This window comes from Periplaneta americana, chromosome 7 (assembly GCF_040183065.1).
Source record: "Periplaneta americana isolate PAMFEO1 chromosome 7, P.americana_PAMFEO1_priV1, whole genome shotgun sequence".
NCBI classification, from domain to species: Eukaryota; Metazoa; Arthropoda; class Insecta; order Blattodea; family Blattidae; genus Periplaneta; species Periplaneta americana.
Window position 1 is genome coordinate 111816615 of NC_091123.1, and position 16860 is coordinate 111833474.

The 16860-nt window shown below is 33.8% G+C and overlaps 1 protein-coding gene across 2 annotated transcripts in view; it reads right to left on the reverse strand.

Annotated features, from left to right (window-relative positions):
• The window catches only part of LOC138703365 (eukaryotic translation initiation factor 2 subunit 3, Y-linked), a 110717-nt gene that overhangs the window by 36357 nt on the left and 57500 nt on the right, over window positions 1-16860 (reverse strand). The window lies entirely within an intron of this gene.

Genomic DNA, 16860 nt, shown 5'->3' on the forward strand with positions numbered 1-16860 from the left:
TGCAGTTCGTGAAACATGTGAATAGAGTGATTGTGTTCTGTTTTGTTGCTAAAATGATCTATTAGAAGATTAAATGAAATAATTAGTTATTTAGTGATAGTTTTGTAATTATTTTTAAAAGTAATGACTCAAAATATTTTTATTAACAATTATGAATGTTTCCTATAAATGATAGTGTGTAGCGTGTTACACAATTTTTGTGGTGAACTGAAGGTGATAAAAGAGCAGGGAAACCAACACCTGTTCTTAATATATCAGCTAGAGAAGGTGCAAGATCTTACATCAAACATTTTAAAAGTGCGTGGTACAGTGGATATCAATGGCTGTGCAGCAGCTCTTATTTGGAAATATTATTTTGTAGGTTCTATTTTTTATTTGGAATAAAAAATCGGCATGGAACTCAGATGGATTTTGTGGCTTGCTAAATATCAACCGATCACTGCACAACATTTAGATTCTACAGAACGTACTGCCAACAAACAAGCCAACATTGCAACTAAAATCTGTAATACCAGTACTCCAGTTCTTCTAAATACAAAAATTATAATTTATTTCTCCTGATTTCATTTAATATAAAAATGAAACTTAAATGATTAATATTAGTGACGAAAATAGTTTTATATTTTGTGTTGCAGCATGTACATCTACTTCTAAAATGTATAGTGAAGCTTCGTGGAAGAGTAAGAATGAACATGTCATAGGACCCAATCTTTGAAAGGTGCTACTGATGACATTTCTTACTTCTTACTGTGTGACCTATCACGATAAAGTTAGTGAATTTTCTTCCAAATAGTACTAGTTCACTAACATTGTGTTATTGTAATAAAAGTGCTGTACTGTCAATGCACAACGAAAAGTTACTGTCAAACGCAGGGTGATAATAATATTTATTACTTGGTGTATTTTGTTTATGTAAAATAGATTACTTCAGTAAAAAGAAAGATAGAAACTTATGCATCAACCTATTAATTTCCAAAATGCACTTTTCATGGCATATTCGCAAATGGTAGTTACAGAAAGAGCACATAACAATATACTACTTTAAAATATATACTGCGGAATACCTACTTTGCTTGACACCGATAAATATAGTTGGTTGATACACTAACTTAGTTTTCAACTATTATCATCTCTCAGGGTCATACTCACCTTTGATATCATCAAGTGCATGTTGAGTAGCTGTATTTGTTTTCAATCTTCGAAATGATTGCACTGGAAACATGTTCTCATCTACAATCAAGACTCTGTTGCCATCCAGCAGTTCAAGATTCAAATTTTAGCAATATATTTAAAACATGAATACAACACGTTTGTATATAATCAATTTCACAGTAACAGTGGTAAAAATTTAACAACACACAAAACTGATCGGTATCCCACAAAGCAACACTTCACTCATGTGATCTGGAAAGATGTTTTGTTACTCTGTTTCTAAGAACATAATGCCAACTTTTTACTAGCAGGCAACATTTCACATGAGAAATCCCCGTGATCTTTTACACGCTTCTTCAATGTGTCAACATTGTACTCACTATTCCTCTAACCTGCAGTTTCTTCCAGTGTTGCCAGATGTCCTGATTTAATGGTGTGTCCTATGTCCTGGATTGAGTTACTATATCTGTCCCGGAATATCAAAAAGCTAGGAAAATACAATTTCTTTTACTAATTTCTATACAATTATTTTTAAAATTCCTTATTTATTTTTTTCAAGACCCTGATCAACCTATGTTCAACGTCTTCATCATTGCCACCTGGCATCTCCTATCAGATCATATTGAAATAAAAACGATAATACCGTAGTATGTGTCAGGTATTATACAATATTTTTATTCTTTACTCTCTTTGGAAGTTGATTTATTATTATAGGATTCAAACACTGTATCGTGCATTTTTTCTGTATAGATCAGGCTATAATATGACATTATTTTTCCAAACTTTAACAATAATTCCAAGGAAATTTCATAATCTAGCAAAAATGTAACAAAATTAAAAGTTTATGCCCTATATAATTACTTGAAATACATAAAATGGATAAAATCAGTTGTATTACAAATTGAATTAATTCAAATGTGTAGTCACGTTAAGGTATGTAGTATCATCACCTGTCCAGGATTCCTGACGAAAGAATCTGGCAACCCTGGTTTCTTCTCTCCAACAGTACTACTTCAAAAACTGCAAAACTAGCACAACAATCATCATCATCATAAAATTAACAAGAAAAAAAAAACAGTGAAATAACCTAACATTTTTTTCACTACTGCAAACTACAATACTTAATGTATCAAAAGATCAATGGCTTTTGGCACCAATGCTAGATCAGGACTTAACTAGAATATTTTTTTAATGCTTAAAAGGAATTGAAATCACAGACATTTAAAGAAATTTATGGTTGTATATTACAGTTAAATTATACCGTGGTTCTAAGTTCTGTGTTTCTGAGTTGCGGACTTTTCTTAACCTATATATCTAATCACAAGGTTCTTGCAATGGAAACTCTCTGTTTATAAACAAACTCTGCATCTCATGAAAAGAACCAGGCTGACTTTTTGATTTACAAGGGCACTCCTAATTAATTCGTGTTGAAACCTGCCCTCAATTATATCTCCACAGCAGGAAGGAAAATAAAAAAAAAAAACTATCCAATTGACTGCAAAATTAAAGTTTGAATAAAGAATGGAAAAAACTACCTTCAGAATACAATGATCACTCAGCTGGAAAAGTTTATTAAGTGCAGAGTTTATTTCCCATGTCATGGGACAAGGTGGGCATTTATTGGTGACTCAATAGATGAGCAGCCAGTTTCTTCTATACTTATATATACATACATACATACATGTATATGTGTGTATATATATATATACACATGCATATGTATATATATACACATGCATATATATATATATATATATATATATATATATATATATATACACATGTATATGTACATATATATATATACATGTATATGTACACATATATATATATATATACATGTATATGTACATATATATATGTATATGTGTGTGTATATCTATCTCACTGTGCACAGTTTGATGGTGGGACATTTTCACATGAACTTCATAAGAGCTCCTTTGAAGAAGGTTGGAGCACTTCCAGTTCCACTTAAAACACACACATTAAGTCTCATACAAAATCTTTCAATACTTTGGTAGAAAAGCTAGTACACTACAATTGAAATGTTGGAATTTATCAGAATTGATAAAAACATGTATTTTCAGAAAAATGATCAAAAATGTTTACAAGAGAACTGTTAATGAGCTCATGTCGAAACCTCCTCTCAAACTGCACACACAGATCTTCATAGCAGATATACAAATATAAAAGAACTAGCTAGCTATTCATGTTATCCAAAGGTGTGAGAACTTCGAATGTTAAGAAATAATGGTGCCTATTTGAAGAAAACTGTGAAAGCCTATCCTGTCATGTGACTTCCGAGATGAGCTCATGCACTCAACATGGTTTGTCTTCACTCAAAGCAGGGGACTATTCAATTTCTTGACAGTATTTTTTTTAAGTTTTAATTTCATAACCTTACAATTAGTCGTTTAGTCAACTGTCTGAAGACAGGTGTCACTTATGAGGCAACTAAGCCTGGAGATAATGGGGGTAGGGCAACTAATTTTATTATAATTATCTTCCTGCTATGAAAATATAACATTGTGCACAGTTTGAGGAAAGTTTTCACGTGGTTTCATGAACAGTTACCTTGTCAGCAAACTCAAAATCTGCCCAATAATTTAGTGCTGCATAAGTCTAATTTTGAAAAGACCATAAACCAACGTGTATTATCAATAATTTTGTATCTCCTTAAAAACATCAAAGTATGTTTTCATAGCACCATACACTTTTAAAACAGCCATAGTTCAGACCAGTAGTATTCAATCTTTTTTGCTAGTGTACCTCCCAAAATATATATTTTTTTAGTTTTGTACTCCAAAACTGCATTGCAATTATACAATAAATAACAAAAAACTAATGTGTGCAAAATAAATTATTATTATTATTATTATTATTATTATATTATTATTATTATTATTATTATTATTATTATTATTATTATTATAAATACAGTAGTTATTCATAAAATAACAACACTACATAATGAATTATGTAAAATGTTAACAAAGCAAGGAAAAGAAATTATATGAACTGTGATAATTATCAAAAATATAATAAAATAAATGTCGCATTTTTACATACACTGTTAGTGGGCTGCGTACCATCCCAATGCCTGAATACCTGCTATTATCCAAGACTAAGTTGCTAAACCAAAGTTTCACAACAGTAATACCCTGTCAGATCATTTATTTTTAATTTTCATTGATCAACATTATTAGTGGTCAGACTGGCACAGGCTGACAGCATCGTTAGCATGGCCACCAAAAACTTGGTGGAAAAACCTGCATGGGTTCTCCTGAAGAAGAGAACCTGCTCCATCAAACTGACTTTCTCTTGGAGCAAATTATTACATTTTAATTAATTAGAAAACGATTGTTAAGGAGGAAGTCGCTTTTGCGTATCTAGTCATAGTTGAAAGGTCGACAACATAAATTCTGGATTGTTTGCCTCGTTTTAACCGTGACAAAGCTTTTTAGTTCTTTTAAGTATTCTGGTTATTGTATTGTGTTTGTTTAGTAACAATTTTAGAGAAGGGTGCAAAGAGCCATAGTAGCTGACGCTCCCATTTTAAACCCCACTAACTAAATTCTGGATTCATCAAAGTTTACTTGCAAGGGATATATATAATGGCTCAGTCACTGTGCGATTTAGTAAAAGGTGTTAAGTGTTCCAGCAATGGGAGGCCGTATACAAAATTGATTTCATAATTTTCTCAGGATAACAACCAGTGATTTTGAAGAACTTGTTTGTATGATGGACCCAAAACAAAACGCAAACTTCAGGAAAGTAATTGCTATAAATAAACGATTAGCTGTAACACCACCACTTCTTGCCACAGAAGACTTGCAACTTAAGCTATCTTTTCAAGATTGGAAGGTAAACAATCGGGAAAGTAATTCCAGAAGTATGTTCTGCAATTATTGACTCTTTGAAAAATAACATTAAGGTAAGCAACATAATAAAATATATCTACTTAATACTTACTTACAAATGGCTTTCAGGGACCCAGAGGTTCAATGTCGCCATCAGTCCCTGTCCTGAGTAAGATTAATCCAGTCCCTAACATCATATCCCACCGCCCTCAAATTCATTTTAATATTAACCTCCATTTATGTCTCGGCCTGCCCAAAGATCTTTTTCCCTTAAGTCTCCTAAAACACTAAACGCATTTCTGTATTCACCCATATGTACTACATGCCCTGGCTATCTAGATTTAATGTTCCTATTTATGTTAGGTAAAGAATACAATGCGTGCAGTTCTGCATTGTGTAACTTTCCTCTTTCTCTTGTAACTTAATCTCTCTTAGCTCCAAATATTTTCCTAAGCACCTTACTCTCGAAAATCCTTAATATCTGTAATATCTACTTAATAGTTTATTTTATATGTAATATTCATGCAATGTGTAATTGTTGTGAGTAATAATAGTAATGAGTTTGAGGGATTAATTAATCAATAATGTAGTGTGTGTGTTCTCTCTTAAAATATATATTTTTGTATAATATATTAAAAGTGTTTTAAATTAACCTGAGAGATGTCTTCAATTTCACGAGGCACATTCCTGTCCATAAGCAGCTCTACTAAATGGTGATATGCAAACCATTGCCAGATTTTTTTGTTTCAATCTTTTTCTTTCGCCTATAAAAATGACGTGAGGTTTTTACTTTCCTCTCAACTTCCCCCCTATCAAGTCCCAATACATCCGGTATTAGTTTTAAGAGAGCCATTTCATTTCTTTATATTTTTATTATTGCTATCAGTAGCATACCACAAATTCCTCTTTTGTCTGAAAAAATTATCTGGATCACCATATCGTCTGATCACTCCACCTGCACTGTTCTCAGCAGATTGTGATCATAAACAATCATTGGCAGGTGGTGTTTTGTGGCAGGAGGGTATTCCTACTGTGAGAAATTAACTTTTAAAGCTATGTTTCCACAAACTCTGGAAGCCAGGGGGTCCAGTTCTCTGACATAAGCAGCGAGATTGTGAGGCGATCCACAAAACTGGCAATGCTAGCAGCATAGCCAGTCTGGTACAGCCTTACCTTAAGCAAAGACCAAAACGAATTTAGAAAAAGAAAGATCTTGCAGTGATTTTATCTTCACGGAGCAGGTCATAAAAACATAGAGAATTTAATCCAACGTTATACATTCTCCTTTTAGACTGCGGAAAAGCTTAGTGATAAAGTAATATGTAAAAAAAATTATGGATGTTCTAATTCTGCAAGAATTCCTGACACATTTAGTAAATTTCATGCAGTTTATACGAGAAAAATAGAATATTTATTGAAATACTGCAGATGATACAATGGTAAAGCATGCACAATTAATCAAGCAGTAAAACAGAGATACCCTGTATCACCAGCACTGTTTAATTTATATTTTAAAGACACTGTTAGAAAATGGAGGCATATCTTACTACATGTTGGAATTCAAATTAACGAGCTGAATCTGGGAACTCTGTTATTTGCTGACAACCATGTAATCTTGGAAGATATTTAAAATAAATTACAAGTGGTGAACTTTCATTTAGAGAAAACATTTCAAGATTACAATTTCAAATATTACTTACTTACTGGTTTTTAAAGAACCTGGAGGTTCATTGCCGCCCTCACATAAGCCTGTCATTGGTCCCTATCCTGAGCAAGATTAATCCAGTCTCTATCATCATATCCCACCTCCCTGAAATCCATTTTAATACAATCTTCCCATCTATGTCTTGGCCTCCCCAAAGGTCCTTTTTCCTCCGGCTTCCCAACTATCACTCTATATGCATTTCTGGATTCGCCCATACGTGCTACATGCCCGGACCATCTCAAACATCACAATTTCAATATTTCTGTATGAAAATTGAAAGTCACGGCTTTCAAAGGAAAAGATCAAGTGAAGTACAAGACTGTAGCAAAATAGCTTCAGAGAACAAGTATCCTCGTTCAACTATCTGGGTCATGGATCTCTTAGAACAGAAAAATAATTCAATTAAAATTTTATAATCATTGCAGCATAGACACTGTCCTACAGTTGTGAAAAATGATCCATGATTAGAAGCAACAAGAGGAAGACAGAAACAGTAAAGATGAGATTTTTACAATTTGTCACTGAATATACCCTGTTAGATAAACAAACAAAATTGCAACATAAGGAAAAGTTGAATATACATAAAATGAACGAGACTCTAGAAAAGAAAAAAGAATGGCACACTCATGTTTAAAAAATGAAATAAGGCTTTTTAAGAAGTTTCTATCCTGTAACCCTAAAAGGACAAATATTGTGATCTGGGTAGATAAAAAAGGGGCTGAGAGGATGACTTCACTTGAGGACAGAACAGACCAAAATGGTTGATTAACATTATTTTACTCTCACTGCTGGTACAAATTGGTTTTTAATTCCAGAGTAGTATCAACTTACTCCATATATAATTCCAGAGTACTTTCTCAACCTACTCCATATATAATTCCAGAGTACTGTCTCAACCTACTCCATATATAATTCCAGAGTATTGTCTCAACCTACTCCATATATAATTTCAGAGTACTGTCTCAACCTACTCCATATATAATTCCAGAGTACTGTCTAAACCTACTCCATATATAATTCCAGAGTACTGTCTCAACCTACTCCATTTATAATTCCAGAGTACTGTCTTAACCTACTCCATTTATTTGTGTTTCATTTTCTTTTTTTGTTCCATTTATTAACATAGCACTACCTTAGAATTTCCATACGATTTTTTATTTATCTTATTACCTCGCACTTTACTGCAATAATTGTGAAGTATATTTAGCAACAATATTTGAAACAATTTATCAAGTAGGATAACCTTTTCAATTCTCTTTCTTGTTCACCTAGACAAAGAATCACCCTTCTAAATAATCCATAATTGTGAAGGTTGCAAACAAAACTGGTCATTTCCACCGAAAACAAAAACTGAGTTCTTTTTTACGGCCATTTCCATAAGAAACAGTATGGTAAAACCAGTATCATCAATCAAAACCAGATAATTCCATATCATACTAATGCCAATATTTTCATCCTCTTTTTTTTTTGTATCGGAAACGGACATTTCCAACATTCTGTATGTGTTGCAATTACCAATCCATTCAAAATCAATCATTTCCACTCCTATGTGCAAGAGTGATAATATCTTGTTGTTAATTGAAATTATTATAAAAGTGTTATAATATATTCATTTTTCCATGATACAGTAGAATGAAAGTGAAGAATATCTAGGCAGATAAGCTATTCAATTCATATTTTTATTTTCACACAACGTGCATTCACATAAATGAGCTAATTTTTTTTTTTAGTTGAAATTATTGAAAAGTGTTATGGTATGGGTCATTATGTAGCAAGTACCGACTAGTTCGCCATCTTCCCAGAATAGGACCTGGGCACATATTTTCCCGTTAGAGAGTCAAAATTTAATTAAAATATTGTATATATGTGGTAATGTAAGCCTATGTGCTCCGTACCCCTATTGCTAGAAGATTGCCTGGACGATACTTTCTACACAATTACCGGTACCATGTAATTTTATATTTGTTACTTTATGATACAGTTGATGCAAGTGACATGTATGTTTTATTGTTATAAAAGTAACGGACATAACATGCAACACACATAAAATTGTCATTCACTCTGGGATGAAGTGATAGTTTTTTTTTACTTCCTGAAAAAAAAAATACAATTTTGGAAATGAGTTGTTTTGTTCACAACCTCCACAACTGCTTTCTTCCTCATTCAGAAATACAGAGCGGATCACACCTAAGTTACCAGCATTCATACATAGTCATGGAATTGCTTTTATATATATATATATATATATATATATATATATATATATATATATATAATATTATATTATATTATATTTGTTGAATTGTTTAATAAGTGGTAAGAAATATGTTCCATTCTAGATAAGAAGAAACGTCTGAAATGTGCTCTAACACAATAAACACTTGAAGATGGTGTATGAGGATGTACAGTGAGATCAGTGGGATACTCGGGTTTTCATTCGGAGCCGGCCCGGCTATCAATGTGTTGGTTACCGTGAGGAACACGAGCACATCTCAGGCACTTTTAGGCCTACAATCCTGTTACAACGCTTAAAAGTTACAGTACTTACCAAGCTCACATTCGTTGCTCAAAATGTCCTTCATTTACTGCAACACACATTTAACATCTTTTTATGAAATTTGCAGTCACTCTTACAAATTCTTCAGCACTGATAGAAATTATTGCATCTCTTATATTCTGTTTAAGTTCGTTTATGGAGTTTCTTGCAATCTGTAGGGCCTTAATTTAAGTAATTTTGTCACTATACGAGAAGAACTTTTACTTATCCCAGTTTCCTGCACTAAACGTCTGAGGGATTTTTGAGGAGTGTTCCAATCTTTCGCCAATCTCATTCTAATTTCTCTTCCAACAGAACACGGCATTCTCTTTTTGATTTATGATCGTTTACCAAACCTGCCCGCATGCACTTCTTATAAAGTCTTATTGTACTGGCAGCTGGAACAGGTCTCACTGGAAACTTTTCTCGAAATTTGCATCTTGTCACCGCACAAGATTTTCGTTTCTGTATGTATGTATTGTACAGATAAGTATGTTCACGTAATGAATAAGTCATTACAACAAAAGTCTACACAGAGCAATTTAAACTTAACTTAAACTTTTTAAGATTACTACTTTCGCCACCAACTTACTTCTCACAACACAACTAAAGCAAAACTGTAGTGCAACTCATTGCCTGCACATTGAGAATGCGGGCACACTATTCCGAGTGATCATGCCATCCCTTGGCAGGGAATGGCTCCTGCAAAACCCGAACATCCCCAACTAACCTCACTGTAATTGAGCACAAAAATTGAATTTATCACAATGTTCTGTGGTAAAGAGTTTGAAATTTTTCATATTTCATCCCTAAAAGGCATTAGTGGTTCATAAATCGAGTCCCATAATCCAGCAGTGTGCACACGATTTTCTCGTTGCATGATAGAATCATAGATCCAATGTTTCTTTTTTTACTGATAAAGATATTGGTTTCACCTGAATGGTTTTGTGAACACCCAGAATATTCGACATTGGGATACCAAAAACTCACCACCAACACCTTATATATATGCATAGGGGTGTAATTTTATGGTGATTATTTTACCCTGATTTCGGTGATTAAAATAGTTTAATTTCGGTGAATATTTCGTAAAAGAAAAAAAAAGAAGAAGCAATTTCGCACATATTTCGCACCTTAAAGAAACTTAAAAAATTATAAAATAACATTTTAAAAATTATTATTGAAACAATCTCTTTGAAACTAACAGAAAATTTATTTGTATCATTAATTACATTCATAATTCAATTTCATTCTACTGTTAGGGAGTGACGACACTGACTTGATCTCAGGAAGGCCGTTGTTGCGGGAAAGAGAAATTACCATTGTCTGCTAGTGCTGTTCCCTGGAAGTAGTCCCTGAAACTATGCGTACATCATTGCTAGATATCACATGCATGTAATGCTGAACAATAAAATATGTAGAAATGTTTATGTATATTTTATAACGAAGAAAATTTTCACGTTTTATTTGGAACAAAGAGATATTTTTGTGTGTATTCTCCATAAAACTTTTTTTTATTGAAAATATCGTGATTATGATATAATTTTGTGGAATGATATCAACTTCGCGAAAATTCGAGGATATATTATTTCACTTAATTTTGAACTTTTATTAAGGGATTTGCATTTTCCATGCATAAAATGTTTTAAACACATTTCGCGTATATCGTTAATACCAAAAAATCACAACCCTACATATGAAACTTCAAAATTTCAAATCCCCCACCACAAAATGTTACAGTACCAGTATGTTTAATTCTTGTACTAGGTGACAGCCTAGATCATATAACAGATAGCTCATCCCTATGTTAAAATCGGTAGCACTTTGAAGAGAACAACCACCAGGATCGCCACCCGTCCACCATAAACGAACACGAGATGGCAGTACAGTTGCTAATGCAATTCAAATGGGAGCTATGACGTAACTCCTTATGTAACAACTAGATGGCAGCATAGTAAACCCGACAAAAGTTGTTACCATCAAAGCGTATAAGGCCAAGAAATCTGGGTATATATGATCTAGGGTGATTTTTGGGCTCTATTTCATCCTCAAATGTTTGTTTCGTTATAGCACACTTCAGAAGTTTATCAAGAATGGAACCAGTTGCTCACCACTTATTAAAAAATCTAACAACATACAGCAAACTCTCGAGGATTATCCATTTTGCAAGTTATATTTTCAACATTGAAGTTTAATTTACTTAATTTTTGTCACGAAATTTTAAATTCCTATGAATCAAGCTTCGAATTTGAGTGTGTAAATCTCAAAGTAACATTGATATAAAAAGACTGCCTATAACAAATCACCTGTTCCTGCTTTAGTGATGCAAAGCAGATAATAACATGTTTATAAGGCTGATATGTATATTTCTCAACTGACAATCAGATGAAATGATTGATTGGTTCAACACTTCTAATTGAGGGGCGTTTTCACAAAACTCGTTATCTACAAAAACCTGTTTTTTCAGGAGAGCTGTTTTTTAAAATACACCTATATCGTGATGAAAATTTAATGCGTAAAAAATATAATATATTGCAATCTTAGAATGGAATTGGTAAACACATTTCAAACAAAATTGTGAATTTGTATTTTCCTACAATATATTAATAAATTTATTGAATTTTTACAAAACTCGTTATCTGCTTCCCTTAATATGAGGTTTATATCAATTTATCCAAAATGTTTGTTCTATTATGTGTCATACTGATATTTATTGTAACACAAAAGCTTTGTCATTACACAATGAAGCTGAAAATTTTAGAAAATGTTACATTTCATATTAATATTTGCACTTTAGCCATGAATAAGCATAAATGTTTTTCTACATTTCTCTGCACCAGTGTTTCTCAATAATATTATATTATTTACAGTATACACACATTTTATTGTTCGATAATGATGTCCAAATTTTTGGTGAAACAATCACAAAAAATACTTATTTTCACAGGATAACACAAATACTGACGTATGAAATATATAGCTAGTATGGAGCTCCTTCCTGATATTCTGCGTCGATGTTGTTATTGTCATTCTGTGTGCACCATTTCAACACATCCTGGTATAACACTTTACTTTTATCAATTTATGTCAAAATATTTCATAAGCTTCTTTATACAGAGTGTTTCATAATTCATATTACATACATCTATGGGTTGTAGAGGGGACTAAGTAGATAAAATTTTGATTATTAACCCATGTCTGGAAATGTATCGTTTTGATGCAAAATAAGTTTGAAGATCGAATCGATTTCACATCTCCCTCTTTACCAGAGACAATGAGCTCTTGCCAGTGTGCACTACAAGAGTAGTTCCACGCACCACCTAACGGCTTTCAGGTACTTGACCTTCCTGCAAGAGGTACTGGTAGAGTTATGTGAAGATTTGCCACTGCCACTATGTCTGCAAATATGGTTCCAACATGATGGCGCACCTGCACACTTTTCTCTTGCAGTCAGCAAATGTCTCCACTAAACATTCGGGGAAAGGTAGATAGCTCGAGGTGATCCAATTCCTTAGCCATCACGGTCGCCAGATTTAACTCCTCTCGACTTTTTCCTTTGGAACCATATGAAGAACCTTGTTTATGAGATATCTGTAGAGTCGGAGGAAGATCTTCATTGTTTCTAGTGAAGTAGGCGATGTGAAATCGATTCGATCTTCAAACTTATTTTTCATCGAAACGATACATTTCCAGACATGGGTTCCTAATCAAAACTTTATATACTTAGTATCCTCTACAACCCCTAGAAGTTTGTAATAGGAATTATGAAACACCCTGTATATCAGGACTTTTGGGAAGTGTTTGGTTTTGCTGGCAGTCAAAACAGATAGTCGATTTTAATATTTGAAAAAAAAAAAAAAATTTGACATTCATTTTGTGAAGCCTATAATACTGTTCCCATTTTTTTTAATCCAACAGAGGAAGCTTTAATTTTCAGTAAGAACTGTGCACGTGTAGAACAGATGTCTATGACCTCCCAAGATAACCAAATCCTAGATTGAAATACTTGTATTTAGACAAAGAACATCTCAAACCACCAAACCGAATGCACTTGTCTTATCGTTTTCACGTAATCAAGTTCAGTTCAGGTGACAAAAAAGAACAGCAGGTATCTCATCGGGAATAGTGTGCCTCGCTACATTTGCATTTCAAAATGTTTCTTTTAATCTGATCTGTCTGCTCTTCAACCCTTCCATTCTTTTCCGACCACCCACGATTTTCTTTTGGAATTTGTCCTGTGATTACATATTTTCTAGCCAGACGTTGTAATCTGTCCTTTGAAACACTCATGATACATCTTCATCTGTTACATGGTAGCAAATCGTCACAGATCTGTTTCTCTTCTTCTCCTCTTTAGTGATAGTTCGCCTTGCATGGTTTTCAACTGTCATGTACTTGATTAGAAACATATCCTGCTTCAACTTTGTATCATTGTTATAAAAATTTTGTCTGAAGTGTATCAAGTCATTTTAACATAAATCACACGCGGGGCAATGCTTATTTACCTTTTTGCTCTCGATGTCAAGATCATGAACACAAGTGACATTCGGTAAATCACCAGAATCAACATTCCTTTAATATTTAGGTAGAATTTCTTGTTCACTTCAACGCCTCTTGGAATCTCTTGCACTGAGTGACACACATTCACTCATTTTTCTTGAATATTATTTAACCTTGTTCTGCTGAGCAACAGTCTACAGAATGTTGAGGTTTAAATGCAACCTGAAGCAGTACAAACTGGTCTAACAGTGAAAGAAAACGGTATACAAAGTATTATTTAGCCAGCGTGGCCACCAAGTGAAAAATAAGTAATATAACATTTATTTAATGCCAACTCTTGTAGATAACAAGTTTTGTAAAAATTCGCCAAATGTAGATACCGAGCTTTGAAAAATCTCTTTTATTTCAACATCAATTTACTGATATATTTACCAACTTTAGCTTAATTCTGATAGCACCATTGGATTCTCCTGACCCAAAAACATAAGGATACGTTAAAACTTCAAAATCTAAAAAAATGTAGATAAAGAGTTTTGTGAAAATGCCCCTCAATTGGTCACAATGCATATTATCCTTATTGTTCTCATACAACAAAGAGTAAGAGTGTTATGCAGTTCAACAGTATCAGTGTAATTAAAATCCCACTGTTCCACATAATTTAGAAGAGTATCAACATACTTCAAAGTTTGTTAAAAGGGATAACTGAATGTGTTAAATCAGTGTGGTCCAACTGGTGGTCCATCGGCCAGATCCAGCCAGTGTTTGGTAATAAACTGGACCCTCCCCCATCACAACACAAAGTCACTGGAAAATGGTACAATTCTTCGAAGTCTTGGATGCTATGTACAATATACTAACTTTTTCCTCTATTCCGAAATACATTGGCTTAGTGTCAGAAAAAAAAAAAAAAAAAAAAAAACGAATAAGGATTCACCTCAATTTTTGCAAACATGTAAAAAAAGAAACTTTTGATTATACAAATAAAAGTTGTAAAACACTGAGTGGTTGTGTATATTACCTTTTCTGACTGACCTTACAGAATACCTGAACATTTTTAATTTGAGACTTTAAGGCAGCGGTTCCCAAAGTGTGCTCCGCGGAGCCCTTGGGGCTCCGCAAGTGAGTCTCAGGGGCTCCGACCACGGCAGTTATGAAAATGACAAAAATTTCTGCTTTCATCTAGTCTCTAGTGCGAAAAACGTAAACTCCTTCCATCAAACGAATAGTACTTTCTCAGAAAGTAGTTTGATTTCTTCTTGCTAGATAGAAGCAGGAATAATAGATTTACTAGAGTCATCAGCCATCAATCAGTGCTCAGTCAAAGGGGGATAACATCAACTGTAACCTTACTTTTGAAGAAGATAGTGCGAATTACTTGGGATTGAGTTCAGGATATGCTGCACATGATCCTGCTTCAGAGTTTACGATGCCTAGTGTAGAGGTAACCAAAGGAAGTAAAAAACGAAAATATTGTGATTCATATTTGGATATGGGATTCACTGAATTTGCTGATTGACGTCCACAGTGTGTGAAATGTAACAAAGTTTTGCCCAATATTTCTATGTTACCTGCCAAGCTTAGACAGCATTTCGAAACTCATCCTGACTTCACAAATAAAACTGCAGACTATTTCAAAAGAAAATGTGATGAACTCCATGCAGTTCAAACAAAAATGTTATCTCATGTAAAGACAAATAAATATAAAGCACTGGAAGCGTTGTACTTGGTTAGTCATGACCTAGGTCTTACTGGTAAACCTCACATCCTTGCCGAAATTCTTATAAAATCACTATTAGTGAAGGTAGTGAAGTGCATAGTGGACGAAAAAATACAAACTTGATCTTCAGTGTGCCCTTATCAAATAACACTGTGCGTAATTGGATCCAGGATCTATCAAATGATGTTAAAAATACCATAATTTCCCTTATCAGTCAAACGAAATTTTTGCTACAACTTGACGAATCCACGGACATTGCCGGATTAGCTGTGCTAATGACGTTTGTGCGGTACTTTTCATGAAGATATTTTGTTCTGCAAGCTATTGCCATCTTCTACAAGCGGTACTGAATTTTTTTCCCTGATAGATGTCTTCATTGAAAACTCAACACCATGGTATTATAATAATATGATCTGCATGAATAATCACTTAGTGATTGAAGACGGCGCTCATCCCGTCGGATCCCGGTCACTTAGTCACTCGTAATGAGTGTACTGTACCTCTGTACATAGTGCATTGGATATTGTGCCACTGTCACACAGTACATGAGGGTAGGCACCAAAGGTAAAACTGAGAGACAGAACTTAAACTGAGGGGATTCGATCTGGCATTGGAACTGGAATCCGGTGTGGCTTGGTGGATAAAGTGTCAGCACATAGAGCTGAAAACCTGAGTTCGAGTCCTGGTGCTGAAGAGAACTTTTCTCTGTTCTATCCTCCTTCATTGATACCATGAGACAATTGCATTGACGTGTGCAGATGAAGCAAAGACCAGGTAGGTCCTGTTGCTGGCACTGTTACAAGGATCAAGAAAGTTTGAAAAAACTGTACAAGTAGTCATTGTGCACTACACTGACATGCCCTCGCAACGAAAAAAAAAAATACCAACATTATGAAAGCAAGTACTAGACAACAAATTATCAACTTTGTTAAGGCACGACATTTGCAGTGTAGGCTACTCAAAATCCTGTATGAAGATACGGGAAATATACACAAGTCATTGTTATTAGCTATTTATTACACACAGAGGTGCGGTGGTTGTCGTTTGATAAGCATTGTCTTCACTTTTGAATGACTTAAGTGTTTGCTAGCAGATTATTTGAATGATTAGAAATGGTTGTACAAATTTTTACTTGGCACACATTTTAAAAAAAATTAACGAATTCAGCACATCCATACAAGGGAAACAGTAGACTATATTCAATGCTAATGACAAAATTGCCGCATTGAAGAAAAAAATAACGTTCTACATGGAAAGAGTCTAGAATAAGGATCTCACATGTTTCTCATCGACTTCAAACTTTATAGAAGAAAATAACATAAAATGAATAACTCATTCATAGCAATAATAAAATAGCGCCTCGATAATTTGCTTCAAAATATGAATTCAT